Source organism: Ranitomeya variabilis, chromosome 2 (assembly GCF_051348905.1).
Source record: "Ranitomeya variabilis isolate aRanVar5 chromosome 2, aRanVar5.hap1, whole genome shotgun sequence".
NCBI lineage: Eukaryota > Metazoa > Chordata > Amphibia > Anura > Dendrobatidae > Ranitomeya > Ranitomeya variabilis.
In genome coordinates this window covers 346067770-346091224 of record NC_135233.1, presented here as the reverse complement: position 1 = coordinate 346091224, position 23455 = coordinate 346067770, and the positions used below count along the sequence as shown (strand labels likewise).

The 23455-nt window shown below is 46.7% G+C and overlaps 1 protein-coding gene across 1 annotated transcript in view; it reads left to right on the top strand.

The window, feature by feature from the left end:
* Positions 1-23455, top strand: part of RSPH6A (radial spoke head 6 homolog A) — a 56980-nt gene that overhangs the window by 21347 nt on the left and 12178 nt on the right. The window lies entirely within an intron of this gene.

Genomic DNA, 23455 nt, shown 5'->3' with positions numbered 1-23455 from the left:
AGGTAAACCACTGTTTGGGCGCACGTCAGGGCTCGGAAGGGAGGGAGCACCATTTTACTTTTTGAACGCAAGATTGGCTGGAATCAATGGTGGCGCCATGTTGCGTTTGGCGACCCCTGATGTGCCTAAACAGTGGAAACCCCTCAATTCTAACTCCAACACTAACCCCAACACACCCCTAACCCTAATCCTAACCCTAATCCCAACCCTAACCACAACTCTAACCCCAACACATCCCTAACCATAACCCTAACCACAAGCTTAATCTTAACCCTATTTCCAACCCTAGCCCTAATTCCAACCCTAACTCTAATTCCAACCCTAACCCTAAGGCTATGTGCCCACGTTGCGGATTCGTGTGAGATTTTTCTGCACCATTTTTGAAAAATCCGCAGATAAAATGCATTGCGTTTTACCCGCGGATTTCCAGCGTTTTTTTGTGCGGATTTCACCTGCGGATTCCTGTTGAGGAACAGGTGTAAAACGCTGCGGAATCCGCACAAAGAATTGACATGCTGCAGAAAATACAATGCAGCATTTCTGCGTGGTATTTTCCGCACCATGGGCACAGCGGATTTGGTTTTCTGTTATGATCCTGTGACCTTGGAGCCGCATGAGAGACTTTCTCAAGAGAGGTGGTACCTGTACTGACCGCAAACCCTAATCTAACACCGCAACTAGAAGTAGCCGTGGGATGTACCTAACATGTCCTAGACATCTCGACACAGCCGGAGGACTAAATACGCCTATAGATGGAAATGGGAATTCTATCTTGCCTCAGAGCAGAACCCAAAGGATAGGCAGCCCCCCACAAATATTGACTGTGAATATAAGAGGAAAGACACACGCAGGCAGAAAAACAGGATTTAGCAAAAGAGGCACTTCTAGCTAAATAGAAAAGGATAGGACAGAATTCTAAGCGGTCAGTTTTAAAATCCTAAAAACATCCACAGCAGATAATACAAATATTCCACATCTAACTAAAGACATAGAAAGTATATCTGCATCTCCTGAGAATCCAGCATGACTGAAAAATCCAAACAAAGTCTAAGCTGGACAAAAACACAATAAATTGCACTGAATTGCAAGGCACACTGCATGTGTGCACAGATACAAAAAACAAGACACTTATTTTAGCTGAATTTGCAGCAGGGCATGAGGAGCCAGAGAGAGATGCAATCCCTCCAAGTACAATGGACAACTGGCACAGACTCATGGATCCAGCACACCTAAATACCTAACAGAGCTGCAATCAGCAGAAACACCTGCCGGATTACAACCCCAAGACAACTGCACTACCACCAACAACCACCGGAAGGAGCCCAAGAGCAGAATTCACAACAGTACCCCCCCCCCTTGAAGAGGGGTCATCGAACCCTCACCAGAACCCCCAGGCCGATCAGGACGAGCCAGATGAAAGGCACGGACCAAATCAGCAGCATGGACATCAGAGGCAAAAACCCAAGAATTATCCTCCTGGCCATAACCCTTCCATTTGACAAGGTACTGAAGCCTCCGCTTCGACAAGCGAGAATCCAAAATCTTCTCAACCACATACTCCAACTCCCCATCAACCAACACAGGAGCAGGAGGATCAACAGAGGGAACAACGGTCACCACATATTTCCGCAATAAAGATCTATGGAAAACATTATGGATGGCAAAAGAGGCCGGAAGGGCCAAACGAAAAGACACCGGATTGATGATCTCAGAAATCCTATAAGGACCAATAAACCGAGGCTTAAACTTAGGGGAAGAAACCTTCATAGGAACATGACGGGAAGACAACCAGACCAAATCCCCAACCCGAAGCCGGGAACCAACACACCGACGATGGTTAGCAAAACGCTGAGCCTCCTCCTGAGACAACACCAAATTGTCCACCACATGAGCCCAAATCTGCTGCAACCTGTCAACCACAGAATCCACACCAGGACAATCAGAAGGCTAAACTTGCCCCGAAGAAAAACGAGGATGAAAAACAAAATTACAAAAGAAGGGCGAAACCAAGGTAGCCGAACTAGCCCGATTATTAAGGGCAAACTCGGCCAATGGCAAGAAAGGCACCCAATCATCCTGATCAGCAGACACAAAGCATCTCAAATAAGTTTCCAAAGTCTGATTAGTTCGCTTGGTCTGGCCATTTGTCTGAGGATGAAATGCGGAAGAAAAAGACAAATCAATGCCCAGCCTAGCACAAAAGGCCCGCCAAAACCTAGAAACAAACTGGGAACCTCTGTCAGACACAATATTCTCCGGAATACCATGCAAACGAACCACATGCTGAAAAAACAATGGAACCAAATCAGAAGAGGAAGGCAATTTAGGCAAAGGCACCAAATGAACCATCTTAGAAAACCGGTCACAAACCACCCAGATAACCGACATCCTCTGGGAAACCGGAAGATCTGAAATAAAATCCATAGAAATATGCATCCAGGGCCTCTCAGGGACCGGCAAAGGCAAAAGCAACCCACTAGCACGGGAACAACAAGGCTTGGGCCGCGCACAAGTCCCACAGGACTGCAAAAAAGAACGCACATCACGCGACAAAGAAGGCCACCAAAAGGACCTCCCAACCAAATCTCTGGTACCAAAAATACCAGGATGGCCAGCCAACACAGAACAATGAACCTCAGAAATCACTCTAATAGTCCATCTATCAGGAACAAACAGTTTCCCCACTGGACAGCGGTCAGGTTTGTCAGCCTGAAATTCCTGCAGAACCCGTCGCAAATCAGGGGAAATGGCAGAAAGGACCACCCCTTCCTTCAGAATGCCGACCGGCTCAAGTACCTCAGGAGAATCAGGCAAAAAGCTCCTAGAGAGGGCATCAGCCTTAATATTCTTAGAACCCGGAAGATACGAAACCACGAAATCAAAACGGGAGAAAAACAGGGACCATCGAGCCTGTCTAGGATTCAGCCGTTTGGCAGATTCGAGGTAAATCAGATTTTTATGATCGGTCAAGACCACAATACGGTGCTTGGCTCCCTCAAGCCAATGTCGCCATTCCTCAAGCGCCCACTTCATAGCCAACAACTCCTGATTGCCGACATCATAATTGCGTTCAGCAGGCGAAAACTGACGGGAAAAGAAGGCACGCGGTTTCATCAAGGAACCATCAGAATTCCTCTGAGACAAAACGGCCCCTGCCCCAATCTCAGAAGCGTCAACCTCAACCTGAAACGGAAGAGAAACATCTGGCTGACGCAACACCGGGGCAGAAGTAAATCGGCGTTTAAGCTCCTGAAAGGCAGAGACAGCCACAGAGGACCAATTCGTCACATCAGCGCCTTTCTTCGTCAAATCGGTCAGGGGTTTAACCACACTGGAGAAGTTAGCAATGAAACGGCGATAAAAATTAGCAAAGCCCAAAAATTTCTGAAGGCTCTTCACGGATGTGGGCTGAATCCAATCATGAATGGCCTGAACCTTAACCGGATCCATCTCTATAGATGAGAGAGAAAAAATGAAGCCCAAAAAAGAAACCTTCTGCAATCCATAGAGACATTTAGACCCCTTCACAAACAAAGCATTGTCACGAAGGATCTGAAATACCATCCTGACCTGTTTCACATGAGACTCCCAATCATCGGAAAAAATTAAGATGTCATCCAAATATAGAATCATGAACTTATCAAGATAATTCCGGAAGATATCATGCATGAAGGACTGAAAAACAGATGGAGCATTAGAGAGCCCGAATGGCATCACAAGGTATTCAAAATGGCCTTCGGGCGTATTAAACGCGGTTTTCCATTCGTCACCCTGCTTAATACGAACAAGATTATATGCCCCCCGAAGGTCAATTTTAGTAAACCAACTAGCCCCCTTAATCCTGGCAAACAAATGTGAAAGCAAAGGTAAAGGGTATTGAAACTTGACCGTGATCTTATTCAAGAGGCGATAATCAATACAGGGTCTCAAGGAGCCATCCTTCTTAGCAACAAAAAAAAAATCCCGCTCCCAACGGTGAAGAAGATGGCCGAATATGCCCTTTCTCCAAAGACTCCTTAACATAACTCCGCATGGTGGTATGTTCCGGCACAGACAGGTTGAAAAGTCGGCCCTTAGGAAACTTACAGCCTGGAATCAAATCAATAGCACAATCACAGTCCCTATGCGGTGGAAAGGAACTGGACTTGGGCTCATCGAATACATCCTGAAAATCAGACAAAAACTCTGGAACTTCAGAAAAGGAGGAAGAGGAGATTGACATCACAGGAACGTCATTATGAACCCCCTGACAACCCCAACTAGTCACAGACATAGACTTCCAATCCAACACAGGATTATGTATCTGCAACCATGGAAACCCCAGCACAATAGCATCATGCAAATTATGCAACACCAGAAAACGACAATCTTCCTGATGGGCTGGCGCCATGCGCATGGTCACCTGTGTCCAAAACTGGGGTTTATTTTTAGCCAAAGGTGTAGCATCAATGCCCCTTAAAGGAATAGGGTTCTGCAAAGACTGCAAGGGGAAACCACAACGCCTGGCAAATTCAAAGTCCATTAAGTTCAAAGCGGCGCCTGAATCCACAAACGCCATGACAGAAAATGACGACAATGAGCAGATCAAGGTCACAGATAACAGAAATTTAGGTTGTACAGTTCCGATGGTAACTGAACTAGCGATTCTCTTTGTACGCTTTGGGCAGACTGAAATGACATGAGAAGCATCGCCACAATAAAAACACAACCTATTCTGACGTCTGAATCCTTGTTGTTCCGTTCTAGACAGAATCCTATCACACTGCATAGGCTCAGGCATCTGCTCTGAGGACAACGCCACAGCGTGCACAGTTCTGCGATCCCGCAAGCGCCGATCGATCTGAATGGCCAGAGACATAGAATTACTCAGACCAACAGGCGTGGGAAACCCCACCATAACATCTTTAGCAGATTCAGAAAGACCCTTTCTGAAAATTGCCGCCAAAGCATCCTCATTCCACTTAGTCAGCACAGACCATTTTCTAAATTTCTGACAATACAATTCTGCCGCTTCTTGACCCAGAGACAGGGCCAAAAAGGTCTTCTCCGCTTGATCCACAGAATTTGGTTCATCATATAATAATCCTAGAGCCTGAAAAAAGGCATCTACATTAAGCAAGGCCGGATTCCCAGATTCCAGGGAAAATGCCCAATCCTGAGGGTCGCCACGCAGCAGGGAGATGACAATTTTAACCTGCTGAATGGGATCACCAGAGGAACGAGGCTTCAGAGCAAAAAACAGTTTACAGTTGTTTTTAAAACTCAAAAATTTGGACCTGTCCCCAAAAAACAAATCAGGAGTAGGAATCCTAGGCTCTAAAAGCGGAGTCTGAGCAATATAATCAGAAATACCCTGTACCCTAGCAGCAAGCTGGTCTACACGAGAAACTAATCCCTGAACATCCATGCTAGCACAAGACTCCTCAGTCACCCAGAGGAAAAGAGGGAAGAAAAGACAAAGCAGACTACAGAAAAAAAAAATGGCTCTTTCTTCCCTTCTTCTGAGATGCATTTAACTCATTGTGGGCCAGTTGTACTGTTATGATCCGGTGACCTTGGAGCCGCATGAGAGACTTTCTCAGGAGAGGTGGTACCTGTACTGACTTCAAACCCTAATCTAACACCGCAACTAGAAGTAGCCGTGGGATGTACCTAACACATCCTAGACATCTCGACACAGCCGGAGGACTAAATACCCCTATAGATGGAAATGGGAATTCTATCTTGCCTCAGAGCAGAACCCTAAGGATAGGCAGCCCCCCACAAATATTGACTGTGAATATAAGAGGAAAGACACACGCAGGCAGAAAAACAGGATTTAGCAAAAGAGGCACTTCTAGCTAAATAGAAAAGGATAGGACAGAATTCTAAGCGGTCAGTATTAAAATCCTAAAAACATCCACAGCAGATAATACAAATATTCCACATCTAACTAAAGACATAGAAAGTATATCTGCATCTCCTGAGAATCCAGCATGACTGAAAACTCCAAACAAAGTCTAAGCTGGACAAAAACACAATAAATTGCACTGAATTGCAAAGCACACTGCATGTGTGCAGAGACAAAAAACAAGACACTTATCTTAGCTGAATTTGCAGCAGGGCATGAGGAGCCAGAGAGAGATGCAATCCCTCCAAGTACAATGGACAACTGGCACAGACTCATGGATCCAGCACACCTAAATACCTAATAGAGCTGCAATCAGCAGAAACACCTGCCCCAACCCCAAGACAACTGCACTACCACCAACAACCACCGGAGGGAGCACAAGAGCAGAATTCACAACAGTTTTCCATAGGTTTACATGGTACTGTAAACCTGATGGAAAACTGCTACGAATCCACAGCGGCCAATCCGCTGCGCATCCGCAGCCAAATCCGCACCTTGTGCACATAGCCTTAGGGTATGTGCCCACGCTGCGGATTCCATTGCGGAATTTTCCGCAGCGGAATTGATAAATTTGCAGTGCAAAACCGCTGCGGTTTTTACTGCGGATTTGTCGCGGCTTCTAGTGCGGTTTCCGCTGTGGGTTTACACCTGCAGTTTTCTATTGGAGCAGGTGTAAACCCGCAACGGAATCCACACAAAGAATTGACATGCTGCAGAATATAAACCACTGCGTTTCCACCTGTTTTTTTCCGCAGCATGTGCACTGCGGATTTCGTTTCCCATAGGTTTACATTGTACTGTAAACTTATGGGAAACCGCTGCGGACCCGCAGCTGCGGAAACGCTGCGGTTCCGCAGCTGCGGAAACGCTGCGGTTCCGCAGCGAAATCCGCAGCGTGTGCACATACCCTAATTCTAACCCTAACCCTTATTCTAACCCTAATTCTAACCCTAACCCTAGGCCTAACCCTAGCCCTAACCCTAGTTCTAACCCTAACCCTAGTGTAAAAATAAAAGTAAATATATTTTCTTTATTTTTATTATTGTCCCTACCTATGGGGGTGATAAAGGGGGGGTTCATTTACTATTTTTTTATTTTGATTACTGTGATAGGTTTTATCACAGTGATCAAAATGTACCTAGAATGAATCTGCCAGCCGGCAGATTCGGCGGGTGCACTGCGCATGTGCCCGCCATTTTGGAAGATGGCGGCGCCCATGGAGCAGACGGACGGACACCGGGAGGCTCGGTAAGTATGAGGATCGGAGCACGGGGGGGGGATCGGAGCACGGGGGTGGGATCGGAGCATGGGGGGAGCGGACAGGAGGACGGAGGAGCGGACAGGCGGACAGAGGGGAGTGGAGCACAGGACGGAGGACTGGGGAGGCGATCGGTGGCGGTGGGGGGGGGGGCAGATCAGGGTTTCCAGCCATGGCCGATGATATTGCAGCATCGGCCATGGCTGGATTGTAATATTTCACCATTTTCATAGGTCAAATATTACAAATCGCTCTAATTGGCTGTTTCACTTTCAACAGCCAATCAGAGCGATCATAGCCACGAGGGGGTGAAGCCACGCCCCCTGGGCTGAAGTACCACTCCCCCTGTCCCTGCAGATCGGGTGAAATTGGAGTTAACCCTTTCACCCGATCTGCAGGGACGCGATCCCTCCATGACGCCACATAGGCGTCACAGGTCGGATTGGCACCGACATTCATGATGCCTACGTGGCGTCACAGGTCGGGAAGGGGTTAAAATGTTATTATTTTTCCCTAACTAAGGGGGTGATGAAAGGGGGTTTGATTTACTTTTATAGTGTTTTTTTGGCGGATTTTTATGATTGGCAGCTGTCACACACTAAAAGATGCTTTTTATTGCAAAAAATAGTTTTTGCATCACCATATTTTGAGAGCTAAAATTTATCCATATTTTGGCCCACAGAGTCATGTGAGGTCTTGTTTTTTGCTTGACGAGTTGACGTTTTTATTGGTACCATTTTCGGGCACTTGACATTTTTTGATCGCTTTTTATTCCGATTTTTGGGAGGCAGAATGAACAAAAACCAGCAATTCTTGAATTTTTTTAGGCTACTTTCACACTAGCGTCGGTACGGGGCCGTCGCCATGCGTCGGCCCGACGTACCGACGGACATTGTGAAATAAGGGGGCGGAGTTTCGGCCACGCATGCGGACGCGACGCACAAAAAAACGATACATGGAACTTTTTTTGTGTCGACGGCCGATCTGTGGAAGCGCATGTAGTGCGAAACAGCTGTCATCCTATAGACATCATGTTCTCCCTGTCCATGTCCTAATAAAGACTTTTACAGCAACGGGCTTGGTGAGTGCTAACTACTTTTTTTTTCTTCTTTTGGATAAATATATAATTTAACCTTGGGCTGCTCTTTTATCTCGATCCACGAATCCACACGTCCGTATTCTCGGTTTAACTTTCCATGCTACCGTGCCTGGTTTCTGGCCCGAAATAATCCCATTAACGGACTGGGCTTATATCTAACGAGGAACTACCAGGCTGAGCAGGCACTGTTTCACTGGTGCTAGTGAAATGAGCCTCTCAGCCTGTCAGAGCTGTGAGCGAGTGTGGTGCCACATCAGCGCGTGCATGGGCCACCTCCCCTCACTCCCCGTGCCTTCATGGGTTTGTGTGGACAGGGGGTGTCTGTGTGAAACTATGCCAAGCTGACCTTACATGTCCCCAGGGGGTGCTGGACTGTTGTGAATTAGACTTTTTTGGCTCCCTCTTGTGGTTACTAGTGATATGACTCTGGGATTTCCTTCCCTCAGTTTGCACCCAGCTGGGTCGTTACTTCAGGGGTGTTGCTATATTAACCTCCTGGAACCTTAGTCCAGTGCCTGGCATCAGTGTTATCAGACACATTCTGTTTGCTCCTGTTTGCTGGTCCTGGTTCGTGCAAAATTAAGCTAAGTCTTGCTTCTTTGTTTTTTGGGTTATTTGTTTGCTATCATTTTTGTCCAGCTTGTACTATGTGATTCCTGACCTTGCTGGAAGCTCTAGGGGGCTGGTGTTCTCCCCCCGGGCCGTTAGACGGTTCGGGGGTTCTTGAATTTCCAGTGTGGATATTTTTGATAGGATTTTTTGCTGACCATATAAGTTATCTTTCTATATTCTGCTATTAGCTAGTGGGCCTCTCTTTGCTAAATACCTAGCTCATTCTTATGTTTGTCTTTTCCTCTTACCTCACCGTTATTATTTGTGGGGGGCTTTCTATCCAACTTCTGGGGTATTTCCTCTGGAGGCAAGAAAGGTCTTTCTTTTCCCTTCTAGGGGTAGTTAGCTCTCCGGCTGGCGCGAGACGTCTAGGATCAACGTAGGAACGTTCCCCGGCTGCTGGTATTTGTGGTGCTAGGATTAGTTATATGGTCAGCCCAGTTACAACTGCCCTATGAGCTGGTTTTCTGTATTTACAGACTTAGCATTATTCCTGAGACCCTCTGCCATTGGGGTCATAACAGTATGCCAGGCCAACATTGAATGTTTAAAGCATTGCAGAAGTGGGATAATAAGAAAGGAAATTCTGAGTTTTTTTTTTCTTTCCTTCTCTTCCTCCCCTTTACCTTTGAGTGGCTTGTGCTTGCTGCAGACATGAATGTCCAGACCTTGATTACAAGTGTAGACCAGCTGGCAGCTCGTGTGCAGGGTATACAAGATTTTGTTACCAGTAGTCCTATGTCTGAACCTAAAATACCTATTCCGGAATTGTTTTCTGGAGACCTATTTAGGTTTAGGAATTTCAAGAATAATTGTAAATTGTTTCTTTCTCTGAGACCCCGTTCATCTGGAGATTCAGCTCAGCAAGTTAAAATTGTTATTTCTTTTTTGCGGGGCGACCCTCAGGATTGGGCTTTCTCGCTAGCGCCAGGAGATCCGGCATTGGCGAATATTGATGCGTTTTTTTCTGGCGCTCAGATTGCTTTACGAGGAACCCAATCTTGAAATTCAGGCAAAAAGCCTTGCTGGCTATTTCTCAGGGTCAGGATGAAGCTGAAGTGTATTGCCAAAAATTTCGGAAATGGTCCGTGCTTACTCAGTGGAATGAGTGTGCTCTGGCCGCAAATTTCAGAAATGGCCTTTCTGAAGCCATTAAGAATGTGATGGTGGGTTTCCCCATTCCTACAAGTCTGAATGATTCTATGGCGCTTGCTATTCAAATTGACCGGCGTTTGCGGGAGCGCAAAACCGCTAATCCTCTGGTGGTGTTGTCTGAACAAACACCTGATTTAATGCAATGTGATAGAATTCAGACTAGAAATGAACGGAAAAATCATAGACGTCAGAATGGGTTGTGTTTTTACTGTGGTGATTCTACACATGTTATATCAGCATGCTCTAAACGCCTAACAAGGGTTGTTAGTCCTGTCGCCATTGGTAATTTGCAACCTAAATTTATTTTGTCTGTGACTTTAATTTGCTCTTTGTCTTCTTACCCTGTTATGGCGTTTGTGGATTCAGGTGCCGCCCTGAGTCTTATGGATCTGTCATTTGCCATGCGCTGTGGTTTTGTTCTTGAACCGTTAGTAAATCCTATTCCTCTTAGATGTATTGATGCTACGCCATTGGCGGAAAATAAACCGCAGTTTTGGACGCAGGTGACCATGTGCATGACTCCTGAACATCGGGAGGTGATTCGTTTTCTTGTTCTGCATAAAATGCATGATTTGGTCGTTTTGGGTCTGCCATGGTTACAGACCCACAATCCAGTCTTGGATTGGAAGGCAATGTCTGTGTCAAGTTGGGGCTGTCGGGGAATTCATGCTGATTCCCCGCCGGTGTCTATTGCTTCCTCTACTCCTTCGGAAGTTCCTGAGTATTTGTCTGATTATCAGGATGTATTCAGTGAGTCCAGATCCAGTGCTCTGCCTCCTCATAGGGACTGTGACTGCGCCATAGATTTGATTCCAGGTAGTAAATTTCCTAAGGGAAGATTATTTAATCTGTCTGTACCTGAGCATGCCGCAATGCGTTCATATATCAAGGAGTCTCTGGAGAAGGGGCATATCCGTCCATCCTCTTCCCCTCTTGGTGCGGGATTCTATTTGTGGCCAAGAAGGACGGATCTTTGAGACCTTGTATTGACTATCGGCTTCTGAATAAAATCACTGTAAAATTTCAGTATCCTTTGCCTCTCTTGTCGGACTTGTTTGCCCGGATTAAGGGTGCCAAGTGGTTCACCAAGATAGATCTTCGTGGTGCGTACAACCTTGTGCGCATTAAGCAAGGTGATGAATGGAAGACTGCATTTAATACGCCCGAAGGTCATTTTGAGTACTTGGTGATGCCTTTTGGGCTTTCTAATGCTCCCTCAGTATTTCAGTCCTTTATGCATGATATTTTCCGGAAGTATCTGGATAAATTTATGATTGTTTATCTGGACGATATTCTGGTTTTCTCTGAAGATTGGGACTCACATGTGGAGCAGGTCAGGATGGTGTTTCAGGTTTTGCGTGAGAATGCCTTGTTTGTTAAAGGCTCAAAGTGTCTCTTTGGAGTACAGAAAGTTCCCTTTTTGGGGTTTATTTTTTCCCCTTCTGCTGTGGAGATGGACCCAGTCAAGGTCCGAGCTATTCATGAGTGGACTCAACCCACGTCAGTGAAGAGTCTTCAGAAGTTCTTGGGTTTTGCTAACTTCTACCGTCGTTTTATCGCTAATTTTTCTAGCGTTGTTAAACCTTTGACGGATATGACCAAGAAAGGTTCTGATGTTGCTAACTGGGCTCCTGCAGCCGTGGAGGCGTTCCAGGAGTTGAAGCGCCGGTTTACTTCGGCGCCTGTTATGGTTCTCAATGGCAAGAGAACATAGCCCAGCAAACATAGAACTAGCTCTTGGAAGGATGGAAACTAAACTGACCATGAACTAAACCTGCCGCACAACTAACAGTAGCCGGGTAGCGTAGCCTGCGTTTTATCCCTAGACGCCCAGCGCCGGCCGGAGGACTAACTAATCCTGGCAGAGGAAAATATAGTCCTGGCTCACCTCTAGAGAAAATTCCCCAAAAGGCAGACAGAGGCCCCCACAAATATTGGCGGTGATTTTAGATGAAATGACAAACGTAGTATGAAAATAGGTTTAGCAAAATTGAGGTCCGCTTACTAAATAGCAGGAAGACAGAAAGGACACTTTCATGGTCAGCTAAAAGCACTATCAAAACACCATCCTGAAATTACTTTAAGACTCTAGTATTAACTCATAACATCAGAGTGGCAATTTCAGATCACAAGAGCTTTCCAGACACAGAAACGAAACTACAGCTGTGAACTGGAACAAAATGCAAAAACAAACAAGGACTAAAGTCCAACTTAGCTGGGAGTTGTCTAGAAGCAGGAACATGCACAGAAAGGCTTCTGATTACAATGTTGACTGGCATGGAAGTGACAGAGGAGCAAGGCTAAATAGCGACTCCCACATCCTGATGGAAACAGGTGAACAGAGAGGATGATGCACACCAGTTCAATTCCACCAGTGGCCACCGGGGGAGCCCAAAATCCAATTTCACAACAGTACCCCCCCCTCAAGGAGGGGGCACCGAACCCTCACCAGAACCACCAGGGCGATCAGGATGAGCCCTATGAAAGGCACGGACCAAATCGGAGGCATGAACATCAGAGGCAGTCACCCAAGAATTATCCTCCTGACCGTATCCCTTCCATTTGACCAGATACTGGAGTTTCCGTCTGGAAACACGGGAGTCCAAGATTTTTTCCACAACGTACTCCAACTCGCCCTCAACCAACACCGGAGCAGGAGGCTCAACGGAAGGCACAACCGGTACCTCATACCTGCGCAATAATGACCGATGAAAAACATTATGAATAGAAAAAGATGCAGGGAGGTCCAAACGGAAGGACACAGGGTTAAGAATCTCCAATATCTTGTACGGGCCGATGAACCGAGGCTTAAACTTGGGAGAAGAAACCCTCATAGGGACAAAACGAGAAGACAACCACACCAAGTCCCCAACACAAAGCCGAGGACCAACCCGACGCCGGCGGTTGGCAAAAAGCTGAGTCTTCTCCTGGGACAACTTCAAATTATCCACTACCTGCCCCCAAATCTGATGCAACCTCTCCACCACAGCATCCACTCCAGGACAATCCGAAGATTCCACCTGACCAGAAGAAAATCGAGGATGAAACCCCGAATTACAGAAAAAGGGAGACACCAAGGTGGCAGAGCTGGCCCGATTATTGAGGGCAAACTCCGCTAAAGGCAAAAAAGCAACCCAATCATCCTGATCTGCAGACACAAAACACCTCAAATATGTCTCCAAGGTCTGATTCGTCCGCTCGGTCTGGCCATTAGTCTGAGGATGGAAAGCAGACGAGAAAGACAAATCTATGCCCATCCTAGCACAGAATGCTCGCCAAAATCTAGACACGAATTGGGTACCTCTGTCAGAAACGATATTCTCCGGAATACCATGCAATCGGACCACATTTTGAAAAAACAGAGGAACCAACTCGGAAGAAGAAGGCAACTTAGGCAGGGGAACCAAATGGACCATCTTAGAGAAACGATCACACACCACCCAGATGACAGACATCTTCTGAGAAACAGGAAGATCCGAAATAAAATCCATCGAGATGTGCGTCCAGGGCCTCTTCGGGATAGGCAAGGGCAACAACAATCCACTAGCCCGAGAACAACAAGGCTTGGCCCGAGCACAAACGTCACAAGACTGCACGAAGCCTCGCACATCTCGAGACAGGGAAGGCCACCAGAAGGACCTTGCCACCAAATCCCTGGTACCAAAGATTCCAGGATGACCTGCCAACGCAGAAGAATGAACCTCAGAAATGACTTTACTGGTCCAATCATCAGGAACAAACAGTCTACCAGGTGGGCAACGATCAGGTCTATCCGCCTGAAACTCCTGCAAGGCCCGCCGCAGGTCTGGAGAAACGGCAGACAATATCACTCCATCCTTAAGGATACCTGTAGGTTCAGAATTACCAGGGGAGTCAGGCTCAAAACTCCTAGAAAGGGCATCCGCCTTAACATTCTTAGAACCCGGCAGGTAGGACACCACAAAATTAAACCGAGAGAAAAACAACGACCAGCGCGCCTGTCTAGGATTCAGGCGTCTGGCGGACTCAAAATAAATTAGATTTTTGTGGTCAGTCAATACCACCACCTGATGTCTAGCCCCCTCAAGCCAATGACGCCACTCCTCAAAAGCCCACTTCATGGCCAAAAGCTCCCGATTCCCAACATCATAATTCCGCTCGGCGGGCGAAAATTTACGTGAGAAAAAAGCACAAGGTCTCATCACGGAGCAATCGGAACTTCTCTGCGACAAAACCGCCCCAGCTCCGATTTCAGAAGCGTCGACCTCAACCTGAAAAGGAAGAGCAACATCAGGCTGACGCAGCACAGGGGCGGAAGAAAAGCGGCGCTTAAGCTCCCGAAAGGCCTCCACAGCAGCAGGGGACCAATCAGCAACATCAGCACCCTTCTTAGTCAAATCAGTCAATGGTCTAACAACATCAGAAAAACCAGCAATAAATCGACGATAAAAGTTAGCAAAGCCCAAAAATTTCTGAAGACTCTTAAGAGAAGAGGGTTGCGTCCAATCACAAATAGCCTGAACCTTGACAGGATCCATCTCGATGGAAGAGGGGGAAAAAATATATCCCAAAAAGGAAATCTTTTGAACCCCAAAAACGCACTTAGAACCCTTCACACACAAGGAATTAGACCGCAAAACCTGAAAAACCCTCCTGACCTGCTGGACATGAGAGTCCCAGTCATCCGAAAAAATCAAAATATCATCCAGATACACAATCATAAATTTATCCAAATAATCACGGAAAATGTCATGCATAAAGGACTGAAAGACTGAAGGGGCATTTGAAAGACCAAAAGGCATCACCAAATACTCAAAGTGGCCCTCGGGCGTATTAAATGCGGTTTTCCACTCATCCCCCTGCTTAATTCGCACCAAATTATACGCCCCACGGAGATCTATCTTAGAGAACCACTTGGCCCCCTTTATGCGAGCAAACAAATCAGTCAGCAGTGGCAACGGATATTGATATTTAACCGTGATCTTATTCAAAAGCCGATAATCAATGCACGGCCTCAAAGAGCCATCTTTCTTAGCCACAAAGAAAAAACCGGCTCCTAAGGGAGATGACGAAGGACGAATATGTCCCTTTTCCAAGGACTCCTTTATATATTCTCGCATAGCAGCATGTTCAGGCACAGACAGATTAAATAAACGACCCTTAGGGTATTTACTACCCGGAATCAAATCTATGGCACAATCGCACTCCCGGTGCGGAGGTAATGAACCAAGCTTAGTTTCTTCAAAAACGTCACGATATTCAGTCAAGAATTCAGGAATCTCAGAGGGAATAGATGATGAAATGGAAACCACAGGTACGTCCCCATGCGTCCCCTTACATCCCCAGCTTAACACAGACATAGCTTTCCAGTCAAGGACTGGGTTATGAGATTGCAGCCATGGCAATCCAAGCACCAACACATCATGTAGGTTATACAGCACAAGAAAGCGAATAATCTCCTGGTGATCCGGATTAATCCGCATAGTTACTTGTGTCCAGTATTGTGGTTTATTGCTAGCCAATGGGGTGGAGTCAATCCCCTTCAGGGGTATAGGAGTTTCAAGAGGCTCCAAATCATACCCACAGCGTTTGGCAAAGGACCAATCCATAAGACTCAAAGCGGCGCCAGAGTCGACATAGGCATCCGCGATAATAGATGATAAAGAACAAATCAGGGTCACAGATAGAATAAACTTAGACTGTAAAGTGCCAATTGAAACAGACTTATCAAGCTTCTTAGTACGCTTAGAGCATGCTGATATAACATGAGTTGAATCACCGCAATAGAAGCACAACCCATTTTTTCGTCTAAAATTCTGCCGTTCACTTCTGGACAGAATTCTATCACATTGCATATTCTCTGGCGTCTTCTCAGTAGACACCGCCAAATGGTGCACAGGTTTGCGCTCCCGCAGACGCCTATCGATCTGGATAGCCATTGTCATGGACTCATTCAGACCCGCAGGCACAGGGAACCCCACCATAACATCCTTAATGGCATCAGAGAGACCCTCTCTGAAATTCGCCGCCAGGGCGCACTCATTCCACTGAGTAAGCACAGCCCATTTACGGAATTTCTGGCAGTATATTTCAGCTTCGTCTTGCCCCTGAGATAGGGACAACAAGGCCTTTTCCGCCTGAAGTTCTAACTGAGGTTCCTCATAAAGCAACCCTAAGGCCAGAAAAAACGCATCCACATTGAGCAACGCAGGATCCCCTGGAGCCAATGCAAAAGCCCAATCCTGAGGGTCGCCCCGGAGCAAGGAAATCACAATCCTGACCTGCTGAGCAGGATCTCCAGCAGAGCGAGATTTCAGGGACAAAAACAACTTGCAATTATTTTTGAAATTTTGAAAGCAAGATCTATTCCCCGAGAAAAATTCAGGCAAAGGAATTCTAGGTTCAGATATAGGAACATGAACAACAAAATCTTGTAAATTTTGAACTTTCGTGGTAAGATTATTCAAACCTGCAGCTAAACTCTGAATATCCATTTTACACAGGTGAACACAGAGCCATTCCAGGATTAGAAGGAGAGAGAGAGAGAAAGGCTGCAACATAGGCAGACTTGCAAGAGATTCAATGACAAGCACACTCAGAACTGAAGGAAAAAAAAAAAAAAAATTCAGCAGACTTCTCTTATCTCTCCTTTCTCTGTCAATTAATTTAACCCTTTTTGGCCGGTCAAATTGTTATGGTTCTCAATGGCAAGAGAACATAGCCCAGCAAACATAGAACTAGCTCTTGGAAGGATGGAAACTAAACTGACCATGAACTAAACCTGCCGCACAACTAACAGTAGCCGGGTAGCGTAGCCTGCGTTTTATCCCTAGACGCCCAGCGCCGGCCGGAGGACTAACTAATCCTGGCAGAGGAAAATATAGTCCTGGCTCACCTCTAGAGAAAATTCCCCAAAAGGCAGACAGAGGCCCCCACAAATATTGGCGGTGATTTTAGATGAAATGACAAACGTAGTATGAAAATAGGTTTGGCAAAATTGAGGTCCGCTTACTAAATAGCAGGAAGACAGAAAGGACACTTTCATGGTCAGCTAAAAGCACTATCAAAACACCATCCTGAAATTACTTTAAGACTCTAGTATTAACTCATAACATCAGAGTGGCAATTTCAGATCACAAGAGCTTTCCAGACACAGAAACGAAACTACAGCTGTGAACTGGAACAAAATGCAAAAACAAACAAGGACTAAAGTCCAACTTAGCTGGGAGTTGTCTAGAAGCAGGAACATGCACAGAAAGGCTTCTGATTACAATGTTGACCGGCATGGAAGTGACAGAGGAGCAAGGCTAAATAGCGACTCCCACATCCTGATGGAAACAGGTGAACAGAGAGGATGATGCACACCAGTTCAATTCCACCAGTGGCCACCGGGGGAGCCCAAAATCCAATTTCACAACAGGCGCCTGTTTTGTGCCAGCCTGATGTCTCACTTCCCTTTCAGGTCGAGGTGGATGCTTCTGAGATTGGGGCAGGGGCCGTTTTGTCACAGAGAGGCCCTGGTTGCTCGGTAATGAAACCATGTGCTTTCTTCTCTAGGAAGTTTTTGCCTGCTGAGCGGAATTATGATGTTGGCAATCGGGAATTACTGGCCATGAAGTGGGCATTTGAGGAGTGGCGTCATTGGCTCGAGGGTGCTAAGCATCGTGTGGTGGTCTTGACTGATCACAAAAATTTGATGTATCTCGAGTCTGCTAAACGCTTGAATCCTAGACAGGCCCGCTGGTCATTGTTTTTCTCCCGTTTTGACTTTGTGGTCTCGTATTTACCAGGTTCAAAGAATGTGAAAGCGGATGCTCTTTCAAGGAGCTTTGTGCCTGACTCTCCTGGAGTCACAGAACCTGTTGGTATTCTTAAAGAAGGAGTTATTTTGTCAGCCATTTCTCCTGATTTGCGACGTGTGTTGCAGAGATTTCAAGCTGGTAGACCTGACTCTTGTCCACCTGACAGACTGTTTGTTCCTGATAAGTGGACTAGCAGAGTCATTTCCGAGGTTCATTCCTCGGTGTTGGCAGGTCATCCGGGAATTTTTGGCACCAGAGATCTGGTGGCTAGGTCATTTTGATGGCCTTCCTTGTCACGGGATGTACGGTCATTTGTGCAGTCCTGTGGGACTTGTGCTCGAGCTAAGCCTTGCTGTTCCCGTGCCAGCGGGTTGCTCTTGCCCTTGCCTGTCCCGAAGAGGCCTTGGACACATATTTCCATGGATTTCATTTCTGATCTCCCGGTGTCTCGGGGTATGTCTGTCATCTGGGTGGTATGTGATCGTTTTTCAAAAATGGTCCATTTGGTGCCCTTGCCTAAGCTGCCTTCCTCTTCCGATCTGGTTCCTGTGTTCCTTCAGAATGTGGTTCGTTTACACGGCATTCCTGAGAATATTGTGTCTGACAGAGGATCCCAGTTTGTTTCCAGGTTCTGGCGATCCTTTTGTGCTAGGATGGGCATTGATTTGTCGTTCTCGTCTGCCTTTCATCCTCAGACTAATGGACAAACTGAGCGAACTAATCAGACTCTGGAGGCTTACTTGAGGTGTTTTGTTTCGGCAGATCAGGATAATTGGGTGACCTTCTTGCCGTTGGCTGAGTTTGCCCTAAATAATCGGGCTAGTTCCGCTACTTTGGTTTCGCCATTTTTCTGCAACTCTGGTTTCCATCCTCGTTTTTCCTCGGGACATGTGGAGCCTTCTGACTGTCCTGGGGTAGATTCTGTGGTGGATAGGTTGCAGCAGATCTGGAATCATGTGGTGGACAACTTAAAATTGTCACAGGAGAAGGCTCAGCGTTTTGCCAACCGCCGCCGCAGTGTGGGTCCCCGACTTCGTGTTGGGGATTTGGTGTGGCTGTCTTCTCGATTTGTTCCTATGAAGGTCTCCTCTCCTAAATTTAAGCCTCGCTTCATCGGTCCTTACAAGATATTGGAAATCCTTAATCCAGTGTCCTTTCGCTTGGATCTTCCGGTTTCGTTTGCCATTCACAACGTGTTCCATAGGTCTTTGTTACGACGCTACGTTGTGCCTGTGGTTCCTTCTGCTGAGCCTCCTGCTCCGGTGTTGGTTGAGGGCGAGTTGGAGTATGTGGTGGAGAAGATCTTGGATTCTCGTCTCTCCAGGCGGAGGCTTCAGTATTTGGTCAAGTGGAAGGGTTATGGTCAGGAGGATAATTCCTGGGTGGTTGCCTCTGATGTGCATGCGGCCGATTTAGTTCGTGCCTTTCACGCTGCTCATCCTGATCGCCCTGGTGGTCTTGGTGAGGGTTCGGTGACCCCTCCTTAAGGGGGGGTACTGTTGTGAATTAGACTTTTTTGGCTCCCTCTTGTGGTTACTAGTGATATGACTCTGGGATTTCCTTCCCTCAGTTTGCACCCAGCTGGGTCGTTACTTCAGGGGTGTTGCTATATTAACCTCCTGGAACCTTAGTCCAGTGCCTGGCATTGGTGTTATCAGACACATTCTGTTTGCTCCTGTTTGCTGGTCCTGGTTCGTGCAAAATTAAGCTAAGTCTTGCTTCTTTGTTTTTTGGGTTATTTGTTTGCTATCATTTTTGTCCAGCTTGTACTATGTGATTCCTGACCTTGCTGGAAGCTCTAGGGGGCTGGTGTTCTCCCCCCGGGCCATTAGACAGTTCGGGGGTTCTTGAATTTCCAGTGTGGATATTTTTGATAGGATTTTTTGCTGACCATATAAGTTATCTTTCTATATTCTGCTATTAGCTAGTGGGCCTCTCTTTGCTAAATACCTAGCTCATTCTTATGTTTGTCTTTTCCTCTTAACTCACCGTTATTATTTGTGGGGGGCTTTCTATCCAACTTTTGGGGTATTTCCTCTGGAGGCAAGAAAGGTCTTTCTTTTCCCTTCTAGGGGTAGTTAGCTCTCCGGCTGGCGCGAGACGTCTAGGATCAACGTAGGAACGTTCCCCGGCTGCTGGTATTTGTGGTGCTAGGATTAGTTATATGGTCAGCCCAGTTACCACTGCCCTATGAGCTGGTTTTCTGTATTTACAGACTTAGCATTATTCCTGAGACCCTCTGCCATTGGGGTCATAACACTGAACGTCACGTTGGTGCAAGTGCGGAGACCGTACCGTGTGATCCCTCAGACATAATAGTGACGTCAGGCGAGGTGGCGTCACGTTACAAATAAGTTGGATTTTCTGTCGTTGGTCGCAGGCTTCTCATTTGCCTTAGGCTTCGATGCAAGTCACATGGGATTTCGATTTGTGTGTGATTTGGCCATTTCGTACAATAAAGCCCAGATGTCCTTGGTCAGGCGACTTGTCTGAGAATTGATGTTGCGCACTGCAATCTCAGTGTCAATTTCCCAATATTCTTCGATAAAGAAAGACCCGTGGATTACATATATTAATGCCATGGAGATACCTGCAGATAGGTGACACTTCCTAATCAAGTATGAGGTAATTGTGAGGACTCTCTGGCCGCTGGGTGTGCACAGTCATACTTTGGCTGCCATTGTAGGGCACTATGATTTTTTTTCTTCAATAAAAGCAAATGTTGTTATAAATGTAATAGGAAACTGACAATGTAACAATTTGCAGCACAGATCTGTAGCCAACATCTGACAGAACCCTGTGTATAATAATGCAATGGTCTGTTATAGATACTGAGCACGTGATGATCAGGGCCGTATTTGCCACTAGGCACTTGAGGGCACGTACCTAGGGCGGGACAATGCGGGGGGCGGCACCTGAGCAAGGTTGTTTTTTTTTTTATTTTAAGTCGTGGGTTACCTCCCAACCGACCCCCAGCCCCCCGCCTGCCTCCCACCCACCCTCCTTGAAGATGTCATACTCACCCTGCTCCAGCGATGCCTGGTCTCAGCGTCTGCAGCTCGTCCTGAGTGAGCAGTCATGTGGTACCGCTCATTAAGGTCATGAGTCGGGACAGAGCCAGAGGGATGTCGGCATGGCCGTGCGGTGTGGGAAAGAATGGTGAGTATGAGGGACGGGGGACAAGGGACGGGAGGGATGAAGGAGGACTGTAAGCGGCGCCATGCAAGATGGGAGCGGGGGGGGGGTTGAGAGATGAGCCATGCATACAGGGGGGGAATATGAGCCATGCATACAGGAGGGGGGATATGAGCCATGCATACAGGAGGGGGGGGGAATATGAGCCATGCATACAGGAGGGGGGGAATATGAGCCATGCATACAGGAGGGGCGGGAATATGAGCCATGCATACAGGAGGGGGAATATAAGCCATGCATACAGGGGGGAATATGAGCCATGCATACAGGGGGGGAATATGAGCCATGCATTGTCAGGACTCTGAACATTTTTTACCTTTTGTGCATTACTGCCCTTTTTCAAGATGGCGTCTTTGGTCTCATGTGTACTGTGTCTTCCTGCTATAAAACTCCACCCCAGCCTTCAGTCTGTGCTAGAGTATTCTGCCTTGCATCCAGCTCCTGGTCTCTGATTACTCCCTGGCTATACACCTGTGTGGTGATCCTGCTACTCTGCTCTGAGTTCCTGCTGCATACACAAGTTTCCAGTAATCCTCCTTCATCTGCTGCTCGTGTTTACTTCATTTGCATTTGCTGGACATGTAAGCTGCTGCTGCTTGGCATTAACCTGAGACTATTAACCAGGCCTCCCTGATTGAGCTAAGATATGATTTGAACTGCCTATAAGCATATCTATCTGTGTCTGGACTAAGACTAGGATTTATTCGTGTCAAGTATCCTCAAGAATAACTGTGCTTCATAGACTTTATGCTTGATTGCATTTTGCTCTGAAGTTTCCTATAGACTGCTAAGCTGCGTTTATTATTTGCACCAAGTGTTGTGGACTTGAGTTTCTCTCTGCACCTGTTTGAATCACCGTGTGATAATATAGACTTTGCTACTTATAAAACTGTGTCCTGTAGTTGTCTTGTTCCACGCAAAGAGTCTCCTGAGTTATCCCCTATAATTATTACATGCATACAGGAGGGGGAATATGAGCCATGCATACAGGGGGGGGGGAATATGAGCCATGCATACAGGGGGGGGAATATGAGCCATGCACACAGGGGGGGAATATGAGCCATGCATACAGGAGGGGGAATATGAGCCATGCATACAGGGGGGGGGGAAATGAGCCATGCATACAGGGGGGGAATATGAGCCATGCATACAGGAGGGGGGGAATATGAGCCATGCATACAGGGGCGGGGAATATGAGCCATGCATACAGGGGGGGGGGAATATGAGCCATGCATACAGGGGGGGGAATATGAGCCATGCATACAGGAGGGGGGAATATGAGCCATGCATACAGCGGGGGGAATATGAGCCATGCATACAGGAGGGGGAATATGAGCCATGCATACAGGAGGGGGAATATGAGCCATGCATACAGGGGTGGAATATGAGCCATGCATACAGGAGGGGGAATATGAGCCATGCATACGGGGGGGGGGGATATGAGCCATGCATACAGGAGGGGGGGAATATGAGCCATGCATACAGGAGGGGGGGAATATGAGCCATGCCTATGGGATGGGAGGGAGATGAGCCATGCATACAGGAGGGAGGATATGAGCCATGCATACAGGATGGGAGGGGGGCATTATACAGTATTGAGCATCATGTGTGGCCATTATACAGTATTGAGCATCATGTGCGATCATTATACAGTATGGAGAACCGTGTGGGCATTATACAGTATTGAGCATCATGTGTGGCCATTATACAGTATTGAGCATCATGTGTGGCCATTATACAGTATTGAGCATCATGTGGGATCATTATACAGTATGGAGAACTGTGTGTGGCCATTATACAGTATGGAGCATCATGTGTGGCCATTATACAATATGGAGCATCATGTGTGGCCATTATACAGTATTGAGCATCATGTGGGATCATTATACAGTATGGAGAACTGTGTGTGGCCATTATACAGTATTGAGCATCATGTGTGGCCCTTATACAGTATGGAGCATCATGCGTGGCCATTATACAGTATGGAGCATCATGTGGGGCCGTTATACAGTATGGAGCATCATGTGCGGCCATTATACAGTATTGAGCATCATGTGGGATCATTATACAGTATGGAGAACTGTGTGTGGCTATTATACAGTATTGAGCATCATGTGTGGCCGTTATACAGTATGGAGCATCATGCGTGGCCATTATACAGTATGGAGCATCATGTGTGGCCATTATACAATATGGAGCATCATATGTGGCCATTATACAGTATTGAGCATCATGTGGGATCATTATACAGTATGGAGAACTGTGTGTGGCCATTATACAGTATTGAGCATCATGTGTGGCCGTTATACAGTATGGAGCATCATGCGTGGCCATTATACAGTATGGAGCATCATGTGGGGCCATTATACAGTATGGAGCATCATGTGTGGCCATTATACAGTATGGAGCATCATGTGTGGCCATTATACAGTATGGAGCATCATGTATGGCCATTATACAGTATG